The 16,323-nt window shown below is 43.1% G+C and overlaps 1 long non-coding RNA gene across 1 annotated transcript in view; it reads left to right on the top strand.

Annotated features, from left to right (window-relative positions):
* Positions 1 to 1,234: 1,234 nt before the first annotated feature.
* Positions 1,235 to 16,323, top strand: part of LOC148071393 (uncharacterized) — a 54,363-nt gene continuing 39,274 nt past the window's right edge. The window contains exon 1 of the long non-coding RNA XR_015712807.1: positions 1,235 to 1,288. This is a non-coding gene — a long non-coding RNA (uncharacterized LOC148071393). The remainder of the gene's footprint in view (positions 1,289 to 16,323) is intronic.

Genomic DNA, 16,323 nt, shown 5'->3' with positions numbered 1-16,323 from the left:
TGTTGCCTATAGGCACTGTTCTTGGACGAGTGTGTCTAGTGTAATCAGTTAGTACCATATCGCCGGCTCTAAAGTCCCCAGACTTCGAAGTGAGTCAAAAAAAATTTGGCGACTCACCCATTTCAAAAGAATGGAAGGAGCGACTTAAGAGAAAATTGTCCTCTAGGTCTCATGTTTTTTCTGTTAGCGATTTGGATGTGGGACTAGCAAAAAGTGTCCAGCATGAAATCCGACTGTCTGATTCTAGACCTTTTAGACAGCGTTCACGGAGACTTGCTCCTGCAGATCACGCCCTGTATAGACAACACGTCCTCACACCCAAGACGTCATACCGTCCGACGCCGTGCAATTCCCCCTGGCGTCCCTAAGGTAACGTTACAGGGGGGACAAAAACGTCGGTTTTCGCCTACCCGGGTCACCCAGTTATATACAGAGCATTCCCCGACGTCGGATTCAAACGACCTGGTAACATTTGACGCGTCGCCTAACTCATCGTTGCCATGGTAACGTGACGTGACGTCTCGCTGTTGTCATTTGTCTACCGTAATTCTACAACTATGAAGCGCACTTGAAATGTTTAATGTCAACACTGCGATTCTACCCCTGATTGTACTTAACGACCTCGAACCACTTTGAGGTCGTACATAAATCGGTAAAAAATTCTTCATTTGTGTTTTTTGAAGCTTGGATTGTTTACGAATCGCGGAAGTCAAGAGGCTCTCGCGGATTAATACATGCTTAAAAGGTCCTGTAAAAGTGACTATATTGTATATTTTTAGGTGTTTCAACTCCATAATCTTGACATTGTTTTATGAATGAGTAAAATAAAGTCTGGATGTGCTATTTCGCTTGATCCTCTTTATAATCCGGTGCGCTTTTCTGTGAAAATAGAACCTTTCATTGAGATTGCGTTTATGGACATATGTTTTCTTTTTATTTAGCTGCGATTATGAGCGTCTATGTGACGTTTGTCAACATTAATCGCGATCCTGCAGAGGTGACGTCACACACGCTAATAAACTGATCGTGCAGGAATATAGAGCCGTCACACCACAGGAATAAAATGAGATATTGTGCTTGTTTGTTAAAAGCGCCATGGAATACAATTGTAGATGTGTGCTTGTATAAAGACCGAGTTAAGTTAAAAAGTTTTCAAACTGCCGCACATGCAACTTCCGCCAAACCCCCGGATGTTGACGTCACAATTGTTGACAAAGATCGATAGCATTTTGTGCTCACGTTTGTGCATAACTTAACGGAACCAGGTGCACGTCACTCGTCTATTGAGGTAAGATATAATTATTGCTTTAAGACTCAAAAATAGTGTTTCATTGGGTGTAATGTAACTTTCTGTGGTGCGTTAACACGAGAGCTAGTTCGCTAAAACTTAGCTTTTAAACTATAATGTAACTCGCACACGTATTTTGTTTGTTATTTTGAATGGATGAAAATATATTTATATTCCAATAAAAAGTTTGCTATATTGGTAGGTCATGGTGGGCGATTTATTTTATTAATATTCAAGATATTGATTTCATTTATCACTTCCGTATATTAATACAAATGACATATTTATCGTATTTAATTATATAAGTATACGTTTATTTTAACCCATGTCATATAAATATCAGCTTTACAAGGGCCTTCATGCCTCTTGAAGATAGAGAATTAACCCTTTGATGTAGCACAGGCCACTACAAACAAATACATCATGTTGGTGTGTGTAGTTTTCTGATAGTATAACAGCAGTCTTGAGTCACCTATCAATAACATAAATATGTATATTTTAAAGTTCAAACATGTACTGTGGCTCTCACAAAGCTTTTAGACGTGCTGTCTTCTATTTCATAGTTTGAGTGTAATTTACAAATAGCTCTTCAGTTGCTATTTTAAACAATGATGATTACTGATGAATTGAATCATTTTTTTACTGTTACCCATATCACATGGAATGACAAAATTCTGAAAGTTATTTGAAGTGTGGTGATTTCAACAAAGCAGTGGTTTATCTCTATATCTTAAATATCTCCACTGTGTTTTGCTGAATGTTTGTTTGTTTATGTTTGTATTTTGTTGATGTACTTTGGGTGTTGATGGTTAATAATTGAGTAGTGAAGGGCTAGGTATAGACGAGCTTATGCTTCATCCTTCTTACTTTGGACATGTTGGGTTAGTATTTTTGTTTTGACTATAATTATTGTTTGACTAATTTCATTGGTTTTGTTTGTTTGTCTTAAGTTTACTTTCTTATGTAACATGTTCTAAATAAAGCATTTATTCATTCATGATTCATTAACATATGATATCTGCTTTGCCTGAATATTGTTCATGTTAAACTCTATGTCGATCTCAAACCAGGGTAAACAGAGACCTTTTTACAACTTTTAAATCACCAATAGTCATTTTCACAACACATTACCTGCACTGATGATGAATACTATGGGACGTTATTCAAAATGATATCAAATTGTGCTTTATTACAGGTTTCATATCAAACGATTGTTCACAGATCGTCACAAATGTCACGAGTAACCACCAGAGTGAATCTGCACGACGTTGATGGTCTCATCCTCAGTGAAGACTTGTGTGTAGTATGTTCTGGTCCGAGTCATGGTTCGAGTGATGTCATGCTGACTTGCTCCTGCTCATAAAATGCTCTGAAGATCCTTCAAAGCCTCACCAGTCAAGCCCATGGTGCATCTTAAAATAATAAGACAATAAGAATGAGCAGCTGTACTTCTGTTCTTCACTTGCTAAATAAACTCTTACCTTGCTGTGACGCTGCCATGCGAGACAACTCTTTCAGGGAATCACAACGACTTGACAGAGACTTCCAGAGGTGGTTCATCTCTTTCTCAAGAATCTTTCACTTCCTGTCGTCTCCTTACTGCCATAACAACGTCGAATCCTCTTTGTCCGAAAGTCAACAGAACCTGGAAAACATTGTATTAATGAAGTTGTTTGATTCTGATCATTTGAAGTGTAAAATCTATTGAAAAAGGCGCTTCAGTAAGTTTTTCCAACAACAGAACCCAGAAAACCTCGGCCATAAGCGTCAGTATGTCAGTGCGTCCTACCACAGAAATGTATTTATCATTATTACCAAACAGGACTATTTTAATGACCAAAGTGTGTATGATGTAACCACCTCACCTGCTTTTGACATGTGTTGACCCCTTCCACCTCTGATGGTTAGTCCAGCACCTGATATGCAGCACTCCATCTCACCTAGAAAAGAACATAGAATTGAATTTTAGATTATTTCCATGATGGGATGTGATGTAGGTTTACAAGTTTGTGTTCACTATGTTACAAATATTACTTACTCACTTACTTCACATTTGAAATCATTTGGCAGGAACCACAGAGAGAAAGGTTTCATGTCAAGCAGGTCTGGAGTTCTGGGCAGTTCTTGCAGGTCACTTCCATGCAAAAACAAAACAAAAACATACTAGTGCTCCCTTTTAAATATAATAAATCAATAAATACAAGCAAGTATACTTGATCATTCAGAGATAAGCTCTCTGTGTTTCCTTCATCCATTGTTTGATGGTGTTTCCATCTGGTTTACCTCTTTATGCTGGAATTTAAAATACTTTTCATTATTATTTTATATATATTCTTTCATTTAAAGAAAACTACAACAGATCAAATCCCTCATCAAGGAGTTGAAACACCTAAAAATATACAATATAGTCACTTTTACAGGACCTTTTAAGCATGTATTAATCCGCGAGAGCCTCTTGACTTCCGCGATTCGTGAACAATCCAAGCTTCAAAAAATACAAATGAAGCATTTTTTTAGTGATTTATGTACGACCTCAAAGTGGTTTTGAGGTCGTTAAGCACAATCGGGGGTAGAATCACAGTGTTGACATTAAACATTTCAAGTGCGCTTCATAGTTGTAGAATTATGGTAGCCAAATGACAACAGCGAGACGTCACGTCACGTTACCATGGCAACGATGAGTTAGGCGACGCGTCAAATGTAACCCGGGTCGTTTGAATCCGACGTCGGGGAGTGCTCTGTATATTACTGGGTGACCCGGGTAGGCGAAAACCGACGTTTTTGTCCCCACTGTAACGTCACCTTAGGGACGCCAGGGGGAAATTGCACGGCGCCGGACGGTATGACGCATCGGGTGTGAGGACGTGTTGGTATAGAAGATGCTTTGAACTCGTTGACTGGAAGTAGTTGGTTATCTGTCATTGACTTAAGAAGTGGATATTATCAAATCCCTATGGCCGAGCAGGACAAAGAGAAAACCGCATTTATTTGTCCCCTTGGATTCTACCCATTTGAGAGAAAGCCGCAAGGCATAACTGGGGCTCCAGCAACGTTTCAACGGCTGATGGATAAAGTGGGTAAAATTAATTTGCTTCAAGTTCTCGTTTATTTAGACGATGTTATTCTTTTTGGAAGTACATTGGAAGAGCATGAAGAGAGACTGCTCAAAGTCCTTGACCGTCTTGGTGAGGTAGGGCTAAAAATATCTATAGACAAATGTCAGTTTTGCTTGCCGAAGGTTAAGTATCGTGGGCATGTAGTGTCTGCTAATGGTGTTGCAACTGATTCAGCCAAGATTGAGGCGATCACTGACTGGCCACAACCTACCGACTTGAAGTCTTTACAGTCCTTTCTAGGATTTTGTGGTTATTATAGGCAGTTTATAGCGAACTATTCTGCTATTGTTAGACCTCTAACAGAACTAATGAAGGGTTATGAACCAACATAAAAAGGTATAAAGAAAGAAAAGAAAACTGGCAAGTCCTATAGAAAGAAGTCTGAGCAATTTGGGGATAGATGGGACCAGTCTTGCACCGATGCCTTCAATTCAATTCAATTCAATTTTATTTAAAGTGTCTTATCATAACAAAGTTATCTCAAGACACTTTACAGTTGAAATAAGACTACAGTTGATTAAGGAAAAATATATCCCAGCAATTCAACAAAGAGCAAGAAACAAAACACTATACAGTGAGCTGTACAGTGAGCAATGGCAAGGAAAAACTTCCTTTTAGAAGGCAGAAACCTCGAGCGGAACCCGACTCATTGTTGACGGCCTGCCGCTTTGACCGGCTCGGAGGAAGGATGGGGGGGTAGACAGATGGATAAGGAGAGGAGTGAGGGAGGATATAGTGAGAGAAAAGAGGAGAGTGTAGGAAGGGTCCATGGGGGTGCTGGAGAGAACTCGGGATCTGATGACGTGGTGAAGATCCTGGATCAGCAGCAGCTCTGGAGGTGGATCCCTGGATCAGCAACAGCTCTGGAGGTGGATCCCTGGATCAGCAGCAGCTCTGGAGGTGGATCCCTGGGGCTCCGGGAGAGAAATAAAAAGGTGTGGGTTTGGGACAAATGTAGACAATACACAGGTATGCAGACTCCGGTGACGGGTGAAGATATAAAGAGGGGAGAGGGGGGGGCCAGAGCCAGAGGGCACATACCTAGCACAGCAGATCCAGACACAGGGGCCCAAGCCGTGGCAGGAACCCGCGGGAGACCAGGACCTGGCAGGCGAGATAACCACCAGAGCAGACCCCAAACACCAGCGAGAAGGCGGACCACCACCGGGGGCGCGAGAGGGCGAGCACAGGCGAGGACTACCGAGGAAGCAGAGAGGGGGAGGCACCAGGCGCAGGCACCGGGGCAGAGAGGCAGCCAGAAGAACCAGTCAGGGGATAGGGCCCCGGGGCCAGGCCGGGCAACGGAGGACACCCAGACCGTCAGGCCGCCACCAAGTCCATAGCAGGGGACCATTTCAAGGAGATGGGGACCCACCACAGCAGCGGCGGCGGAACCCCCCCCCAATACCCTGCGGACACGGCCAGTAGCCAGGTTGAGTGCCACCGCATGGGCCCGGGGGAGCAATGGCCAGGCACCGGCCCAGGTCCCCCGGGTCACAGGGGGGCCACGGTTGCGCGGGCAGGGCGGGGGCAATGGGGCCGCAGCCGTCCGGGAACGGCCCCCAGTCTTTGAACTGTAGACCGTCCCCAACAGCCGCAGCCCACCTCCCCATGAGGGACGTTTGGGGGGCCAGCAGTATTCGATGGGCAGTCCACGGTCTCTAAGGTGCCAAGGCCCCGCCCATCACACGTACTGACCCCCAGCCACCGCCCCCACCCACCATGCACCACCCAGAGGGACAGCAGCACTTGCATGGGCGGTACATGGTCACTACGGTAACATGGGTCCGCCCAATGCCTCCGCCGTCCCCCCAATGCGCCCCCCCCCCACCCGGGAAGCCCCCGAAAGACCGACCAGCCCGGCCACAAACCCCCAGGAACAAGGCCGACAAACCCCCCGACCACGGCACATGCCACACAGGGCGGGTAGAGGACCACAGCCACCGCTGCAGCAGACACCCACCCCAAGACAGGCCCCCCACCACAGACCAGGCGAAGCCATCGGGGCCGGAAGGGACCAGCAACCCCCCATCCACCACCCCAGCCACCCCCGCCAGCACCCGCCCCCACGCACCATCAAAAACCCCCCGGAAGCGGGCCACCCCCCCGCCGGCGCACGGGGCCATCGCGGCACCAGCGGTGACCACCACCAGGCCCAAGGCACCCACAGGCCCCACCCGCCGGACCCCCACACCCGAACCGGCCAAGCCAGAACGGCCCCGGCGAGAAAAGAAGGATATACAGAGCTCGGTGTCTAAAACTAAAACTAAAACTCCTCCAGCATTCTCAGCATAAAGCAGCTGAGATAAACAGTTTTGTTAGTTATGACAGCTAGAGATAAACAGTCAAGTTAATTATAGGCTTTATCGAAAAGTAAGGTTTTAAGATTATTTTTAAACATAGAGAGGGTGTCTGCCCTCCGGACTGAAGCCGGTAGTTTGTTCCACAGTAGAGGGGCTTGAAAACTAAAGGCCCTGGCTCCGAATCTACATTTAGAGATTTGTGGTATAACTAGTAGATCAGAGTTTAGGGATCGTAAGGTCCTTGAGGGTTGGTAAGTTTGGATTAAATCTTTAATGTATGTTGGTGCTAGACCATGTAAGGCTTTATAGGTTAGGAGAAGGATTTTAAATTGTATTCTCAATTCTACAGGAAGCCAATGTAGGGAAGACGGTATGAGCTGAATGAGCTGAAGAGTTCTGAGAGACTTTTTAGAACAGCCTGACAGAAGAGAGTTACAATAGTCCAGCCTGGAGGTAACAAAAGCATGGATGAGCTTCTCAGCAGCATCTAAAGGAAGGAAATGCCTAATTTTTGAAATGTTACGAAGGTGGAAATAAGCAGTCCGTGAGATTTGTTTTATGTGTGAGTTAAATGATAAGTCCTCGTCAAAGCATACACCCAGATTCTTTACAGTGGTGCTAGTAGCAGGAGCAAGTCCATTTTGTAAAGCTAGATCATTAGTTAATAATTGTCTAAGATGTTGCGGACCAACTAGTAAAACCTCAGTCTTTTCCGAGTTCAGTAGGAGGAAGTTTTTGGTCATCCATGACTTGATATCTGCGATACAGGACTGTAATTGTGATAGCTGATTTCTTTCATCTGGCTTCATGGACAGGTAAAGTTGGGTGTCATCAGCATAACAGTGAAAATGTATAGAGTGTCTACTAATCAAGTCCCCTAGTGGGAGCATATAGATTGTGAATAGTATTGGACCAAGAACAAAACCTTGTGGGACACCATAGCTGACCTTAGTGTGTGTCGATGAGAGGTGGTTGACATGTACATAGTGCGTTCTATCCGACAGGTAAGATTTAAACCAGTTAAGAGCAGTTCCACGAATGCCTAAATGGTTTTCTAGCCTCTGTAGAAGGATTTGGTGGTCGACAGTGTCAAATGCAGCACTGAGATCTAGAAGAACAAGAACTGAAACATGGCCCTGATCAGAGGCCATCAGTAGGTCGTTACTTACTTTTACCAGGGCGGTCTCCGTGTTGTGGTGTTCCCTAAAACCAGACTGAAACACCTCAAATTGATCATTGTCCTGGAGATAATCACAGAGCTGACTCGTTACCACTTTCTCCAGGAGTTTTGAAATGAATACTAGATTAGAGATAGGCCTGTAGTTAGTGAGGACCTCTGGATCGAGAGTGGGTTTTTTAAGCAGAGGTTTAATTACTGCAACTTTAAAAATCTGAGGCACATAGCCGGATGTTATTGACAGGTTAATAATTTCAAGTATGAAAGTGCTAAGTAAGGGGAACAGTTCTTTAAGTAGCCATGTGGGAATAGGATCGAGAAGACATGTTGTGGACTTTGAGGAGGAAACAACCTGGGACAGCTGTCGAGGACTCACTGGTAGAAAGGAGTCAAAGGTGAGGCTGCACTGGCTGAATTAGACGAATCTAGGAGGTCTTGAATCTTTCCTCTAATAGTTACAATTTTTTCATTAAAAAAGTTCATAAAGTCATTGCTACTGAGATGAGGAGGGATGGACTGCTCAATGGACTGATGGCTCCGTGTTAGCCTGGCTACAGTACTGAATAAGAACTTGGGGTTATTCTTATTTGCTTCTATAAGTGATGAGTAGTAGCTGGCTCTGGCTTTCCGAAGAGATGCCTTGTATATTTTTAACTTATCCTGCCAGTCCTGGTAGAATTCATTATGTTTTGATGAACGCCATTTCTTCTCTAGTCGTCTACAAACCTGTTTTAATTTACGTGTTTCCTGAGTATACCAGGGAGCAAGACTACTTCTGTTAACAGTCTTTTGAGTTAGTGGTGCGATTAAGTCAAGCGTATTGTGCAACGAGTCTGTAAAACTGCCCACAAAGTATAAATGTCTGGGTGACTATGGGTAGAGTTTCTTGACACACTGAGGCTAGGCGTTTTACTGAGCACAGAGGGAATTATTTCCATAAACTTGGTAACGACACTTTCAGACAGACATCTTTTGAGAGTGCTCCTGTTCTGTAGACTTGGCTCATTTAAAATGAAGTCAAAGGTTATTAATTGATGGTCGGAAAGAACTGAATTCTGAGGAGAGACAATAACATTTTTAATTTCAAGTCCGTATGCTAGGACAAGGTCTAATGTGTGCTTAAAGCAGTGAGTTGGTTCATGTACATACTGAGAGAAACCAAATGACTCCAGGATAGAGTTAAACCTGTTAGCTAAGCTATCATGGACCATATCAACATGGATGTTAAAGTCACCAACAATAATCACTTTATCTGATTAAAGCACCAGGCTGGTCAAGAACTCAGGGAACTCAGACAACAATTTAGAATAAGGTCCAGGGGGACGATAGACTCCAACAAAGAGAAGTGACTGACCTGATCTCAAGGTTGTATTAGATACGCTAAGTATAATACTATCAAAAGAGTTGAAATCACATTGTGGTCTAGTAAAGGTTGACAGACATGAGTTGATGATGGCTGCGACTCCACCTCCTCGACCAGAGCGTCGAGGGGCGTTAAAGTTAGTGTGGCTGGGTGGTGTTGATTCATTTAAAGATACGTAATCATCTATAGACAGCCAAGTTTCGGGGATCGGATATTCAACAATCCACACTTAATTTTCCTGTCCTCTACAATGGTAGTATTTATTTGATTTAGATTTATTTGAATTAGATTATCTTTAATAGCTCTTCTACTGACATTTTTACTTGGTTTTATTAAGCGGGTCAGATTGACCCTCTCTATGTGGTTAGAGGTGGGTGGCTGTTGTGGGAGAAGGGCAGAAGAGTGTGGGAGACTGCAGTTCTGCCTTCTGATCTGTGCTCTGAGTCACGTTACACTAAAACTGTCAACACTGCTAGACAAGAGAGATGCTCCTTCCAACGTGGGATGGATGCAGTCTCTCCCAAGCAGACCAGGTTTTCCCCAGAAGGTTTTCCAGTTGTTAACAAAGCCAACCCTGTTTGCGGGGCACCACTCTGACAACCAGCGATTAAATGATGAATAGCGAGTAAACATATCATCATTGGCCATATTGGGAAGGGGTCCAGAGAACACTACGGAGTCCGACATTGTTCGTGCAAATGCACACACCGACTGAACATTTACCTTGGTGACCTCCGAGCAACGTAATCGGATGTCGTTGCTGCCGACATGAATAATTATCTTACTGTATTTACGTTTAGCTTTAGCCAGCAGCTTTAAATTTGATTCAATGTCGCCCGCTCTGGCCCCAGGAATGCAGACTACTCTCGCTGGCTTCGCTAGTTTAACGTTCCGAAGAATGGAATCGCCTATGAACAGAGCAGGTTCCTCGACCGGTGACTTGTCGAGTGGAGAAAATCTGTTCGAAACGCTAAGGGGTTGGTGGTGCTCCGTTGACTTTGGCCGGGAACTATTCCTCCCTCGAACAGTCACCCACCGACCCTGGTTTCCCGGCTGCTCGGGAATTGCTGGAGGACTACCTGCTAGGCTATGTGGCTGTGCACTGTCTACCTGACACTGGCTAGCTATAGGTTTAGCTTCGACAGCGCACAACCGGCTCTCTAGTTCAATGAGCTTCACCTCCAATCTAGCTAACAGGCTACACTTTACACAACTAATGCTATCTCTAAAGGAGGTCGAAGCGTAACTAAACATCTGACACACCGAGCAGGAAAGAACAGGGGAGGGAGAGGGAGAGGGAGACATAGTGAGGGGAAAGTTTGACGAATGCGCTCACCGGGAAGTTTTCCAGACTTGTCCTCGGCCCGATTCGACTTCGAAGGATGTTGGTCCAAAAATAAATGTAGATGTTCACGGATGCTCCAGAAATAAGGCGAACAAAAAAAAAAAAGATTGTTCTGCTTGGAGCGAGAGAGACGCTGCACGGTGCTGCACTACGATACGACAGGTGATACGACAGGCGCTAGGACCCAGGAATCTTGACCTTCCATAAAATCATCTACTACCTGACTCACGCACCTGTGCTGGCTTTTGCAGACCCAAAGAAGCCTTATATACTCCACGTGGATGCTAGCATAAAGGGTCTTGGAGCTGTCCTGTATCAGTCTCATTCCGAAGGGTTAAGGCCTGTTGCGTTTGCTAGTAGAAAGCTCACCAAGTCGGAGAAAAACTATCCCATTCACCAATAAGAGTTTCTGGCACTAAAGTGGTCTGTAGTAGATACATTTCACGTCTATCTGTATGTGCAAAATCCACTGTTATGACTGACAATAACCCACTAACCTACATTCTTAGTACCGCCAAGTTGAACGCGGTAGGACATCGATGGGTAGCAGCATTGACCACATATGAGTTTGATATTCAATATCGACCAGGACAACTCAATACTGACGCAGATTGTCGGTCTCGAACTTTTGCAGATGATGAGTGGAGAATAAAACGGTTAAAACTGAAAAAAATACTTTGCTTTATGGAGAAAAAAGGTCAATGCAGAGTGTAACTGGTCATTTATTCGCCGCTTCAAGTCAAACAAAGATACAAACTTTTACAATCGATCGGACACGCTCTTTGCCGGCAGCTCTACAGGTCAATAGCTCTGGGAAAGACGGCACAGTACTGTAGAGCATCGCTATATTTAAGGGAAAGTTTCCTGTCCAGGGGGTCATCTCTTCCGGGGCAGATGGTTCTTTCAAGTTTGTCCATGTCTCTGGTCACCTGGAGAGCAACTTCCTTGCTTCCCTGTTGCGTGGGTGTATGCCTTTGTCTTCCAGCCCCCCTTTTTTGAGTGTGTTCTGCTTCGCTCTTTGTTTCACGCCCCCAGGCGTGTAGGAAACAGTGTATCAGTCTGGAGTGAAATGTTGATTGTGAATGTATATTCAAACGTTTAAGCTCTTAGATGAAGCTAGTAATTTATACTTTATATTTTGATTATCTTTTAGCATTAATTTAAGTATGGCGTATACGTATAGTGTATAATCATTTTTAATCTAACAAGAACTATCTCTCCGAAGGGTGTGAGAGCCATCTGTGAGAGAGTTCGTATTCTGGATTCTACTGACGGTGACTATCGGTGTGTGGATCAACTTGGGTTGTCTTTTGCAAGTGTTCCCAAAATGTATGCTTTTCCGTCACAGCTAGAGTTAGCATCACTCGGTCAAATGTCCTCAGAAGAGCTTAGAACAGCGCAGAAAGAGGACAAAGTAATAAAACAAGTAATGGAAGCGTTAAAAAACGGTGAAGAGAGTTGGGGAAGCTTACCATCAAGGATGGATTGCTTTACAGGTTGAGCAAGGGACATACCGGGAAAGTTGAGTTGAAGCTAGTCTTGCCTGTTTTTAGACAAAAAGTGATTTTTCTCTTTACATGATGATCTAGGCCACCTAGGCATTGAAAGAACAACGGACCTGTTCATAGGAATAGATTTTTTTGGCCCAAAATGTCTGCAGAGGTCGAGCATTATATATAAAATTGTGGACTGTGTGTGACTCGAAAGACGCCTTACCAGAGATCAGCTCATCTAAACCAGATAATAAGTAATGGACCAAAGGAAATTGTTTGCCTTGATTTTCTTTCCCTAGATCCAGATTCACAGGGTCTTTCAAATGTTTTGGTAGTCACAGACCATTTTACACGGTATGCAGAAGTGTTTCCCACTCGGAATAAAAAGGCACACACGTTTGCAAGGGTCTTGACCGAGAAATATTTTGTGCATTACGGGTTACCTGCTAGAATCCATTCTGACCAAGGCAGAGAGCAATTTATTTAAAGAACTTTTGAAAATGTTGGGTATAAAGTCTAGGACGACACCATAGCATCCACAAGGGGACCCTCAGCCTGAACGTTTTAACCGAACCTTGCTGTCCATGTTAAGCACTTTACCTCAGGGGAGAAAGAGGCAGTGGAGTCGCCATGTCTGGCCATTAGTACACACGTACAATTGCACAAAATGTGATGCAACTGGCCTTTCACCGTACTCCTTAATGTTTGGAAGAGAAACTAGACTTCCAGTAAATATATGTTTTGGAACTTCCCCTGATGGTCAACCTAGTTCTTGTCATGGTAGCTATGTAGAGAAACTCAAAAGCAATCTGCAACATGCTTTTAAACTGGCCACTGAAGCTGCTATTAAGTCCCACCAAAGAAACAAAAGAATGTATGATAAACGTGTAGTCTTTCATTCTCTTGAGGTTGGAGACAGGGTGCTTGGTAAAAACTTGGGTTTAAAGGGAAAGCACAAGTTAGCTCCACGTTGGAATCCTGTGCCGCACATAGTGGTTTCAAAATTGCCGAACCTCCCTGTTTTTAAAGTAAAACCAGAAAGGGGTTATGGAGGATCAAAAACATTACACCGGAACCACATTCTACCGATCGGACATTTGGTGCGTCTTGAAGAAGACAAGACTGAGGAACTGTCTGAAAGTCCCACATTAAGTAAGGACACTAGTAAGCCAGCAGAGTGTCTGAATGATTATCCACCTGAAGTAAAAGAAGACTCTGATCTGTCTTCAGAGTACGAGGAACCACGGAGAACTTATAGAGCTGTCCATAATGATAATGATGAAGTTACCAACTAACAGACGTCATTCTGGTGGTGGAAGACGTCATTCAGGGTGAACTCTCTGATCTGGTAGATTCAAGTTCTGGGCAAAAGCCTATGTCTGGTAATGAATGTCACTAATATACTAGGAGCAGATCTACTCGCTGCCTCGTAGGCCTGGATAATGGCCGATCAAACCCAATGAGAGACCTCTTGGTATATTTGCATCTATTTATATGACGTTCATTTACATTTGCACTTTCGATGAACACCTGTTTTATTTTACTCAAGGTCTTTCTAGATTTCAGGAGACAAGTCTTTAGCTCGATCTAAAGAAACATCACGTTAAACAATTTATTCAGTTTTTATGCTATAACTTGAAATATTTTTTAAACAATTCATTTAATTTCATTAATTTGACAAAAAAGGTGATAAGGTTTTTATTAGGTGTTTTGCCATCTGTCTTTATAATGTTAAAAGTGTATCAAATTACAGACATAAAATAAACTGTCTTAAGTGCAATTAATGTCTGTACTGACCTCACAGAAAGGGAAGTTAATGTAAAGTCGTGAAGAGAAAAAAACAAAACAGTAGTTTATTTGTTTATTTTAGCCTGTAATACAATGTCTGCCAGTTGCTCAGCTGTTGCCTGGTTAAACTGCATATTTCTTTATATAGCTTATAATTGGAAGAACATTTAGTTTTTTATATAATGAGTCATTATACATACATATGTATGCATGTGGTATACATTTATATAATGTATACCACATGCATTTTTTGTATTTGTTCACTTTAAAAAGCTGGATAATATGTATTCTTTAAATGAAAGCTCAAAGTAGAGAAAGTCAAACTAACAACATCCTAGCCAAATTACGTCTGAAATTTGATTGATATTTAGTTAACTGTGAGAAATGAGATGTTGATGTCAAATAGAAAAAGAGAGTTAAACGGTCATTAAAAAAAAGGTAAAAAAGAAGTCCAGGGAGAAAAGAGACTGGATTTCAGAGATCAACAAACATGGAGTATAAAATAACAGACCTGAGTTGAGGCCGTTTCAGAGTAGATGAGTGACAGTGCTGATTAGATTTAATATCAAAATTTTGGCCTCATCCATCATCAACGTGGCTCACTGACACATTCAAAAACTCAGAGGCATAAATAAACGGACAGTGATTGCAGTGGATCCAATCACTTTTACGTTCAGGTTTACATTTAAAAATAAAGTTAAGAGATATTAAAATGAGATAATTAGTCTTATAAATTAACATATAAAGGAACAAATCCTTTTAAGTCTTATTCAAAATGATTTTAAAAGTACTTAATAATGTGAAGCTATGAGCTGCATTCTAACAATCAAAGAGTAACCTGTGCCTCCACCTCCGTTTTACTCGTTGATTGCTGCCGTTTCCCGATGAAACTAAAATAAATGCCTAGAGTTTTCAGCGTTGATTATCTTTTCAAGGAAGCAAACCATTAGTTTGTGTGTTGAACATACAATGTCACATTGTTTCTCCAACTTTAGGGAAGCAGAAAAAAAAATACCCATGGTTCTACAAGTGAAGTGGAACCCGCTACAGGCTGTTGCTAGGGATTGCTCTTTCCACTTGCTGAGAAAAGTTTATTTTGGCTTGCCACCCAGCGAGTGGCAGCAGGCCGCCCCGATATAAGGCCTCAACTTTCACAAACTGGCAGTATTTGACACTTGGATGTGGGCTGCTGGACCATGCCTATTAAGAGCTAGACCATAATAAACCATGGTAGAACCATGGTTATATAGATATATAGAGCTGGGGTTTCTACATCGTGAAGCTCCGCCCTCTACAGGCTGTCACTATGGGTTACACGATGCAGAGCGTTGGAGACAAATGTACTCCATGAAGACAGCACATTGACCAACGTTTGAAAAACGCAAAGCGGGTGTCTCTGCACCTAGTTTGCTAAAACCAGGGTGGAGGACCAGGAGGCAGCACAAGATCTTCTCCATTGAGACCCAACAAACCATGGGATCCGTGACATCACAAGCCACGAGACAGCTTGAAACCAAGCGGTGGTTCTCGATCCACTGCCTCTTAACCAGACACCACCACTGACATGATCCACAGTGAGAGTCGGTTTGCAAGCAACAAACTCATCACATGATCTGCATTGTGAAAAAAAAAGCTTTTGGCAGTGGCGCCTGTACTGAAAGTGTGAGCACATCAGCTGACACAAACACAAGCATCAGAAAATGGTCCTGAGCCGTCTGCCACAAGTCCCTGATGGGTCAAATAACTGTACCAAGTCAAGGCTGTCATTATTGCAAACAATGCACAGTCGTTGTGACAAACTTGGGAGTGGCATGCGAGGAGCGTGGAGGGGTGACATTCTTGGTTGCCTGGCCATTCTAACGCGATTGCGTCTGGAGTTTCTCATCTAATTAATTATCTGCTTCTGCCAAACAGTCAGTCTTGCTGAACTGAAGTGGACAGTGTCATGCCATAATCAGACACATGTGCGGGGATCCATCTCCTGATGAATCTTGACTAGCAATAGCACAAAACCTTTCGTCAATGCTGGAAAAAAAAAAGACTTCCATTTTGTGGGAGGCCTTATATGGAGGCGGCCTACTACCCCCTGCTGGGGAGCAAGTGGAATGAGAAATCCAATCCTATAGGCGACCACCTGCAGAGGGCAGAGCTCCACGATGTAGAACTAACTAATCAATTATACTTTTCCAGTCTACTTGAAATACTTCTACTTAAAAAAAAACTAGAAGCTTGAAATATGAGACAAGGTTATAAATTATAATAAGATATATGACACATGACACAACAGACCTCATCCAAGCTTTCCGAAAAAGGCGAAACAAAAAAAAAAAGTTCTGAAAGTTCTGTTCTGTTTCAGGGGTTTTTCATACAGATTTGGCAATGGGAGTAGGCTGTTATTGGTGTAAAGAATTCCGGGCCCTGATTGACATCAACCTAGAGTTACAGGTAGT

This window comes from Callionymus lyra, chromosome 9, assembly GCF_982586985.1.
Source record: "Callionymus lyra chromosome 9, fCalLyr1.hap1.1, whole genome shotgun sequence".
NCBI classification, from domain to species: Eukaryota; Metazoa; Chordata; class Actinopteri; order Syngnathiformes; family Callionymidae; genus Callionymus; species Callionymus lyra.
Note: the sequence above shows the minus strand (reverse complement) of the source record. Positions and strands in the feature narration are given on the sequence as shown.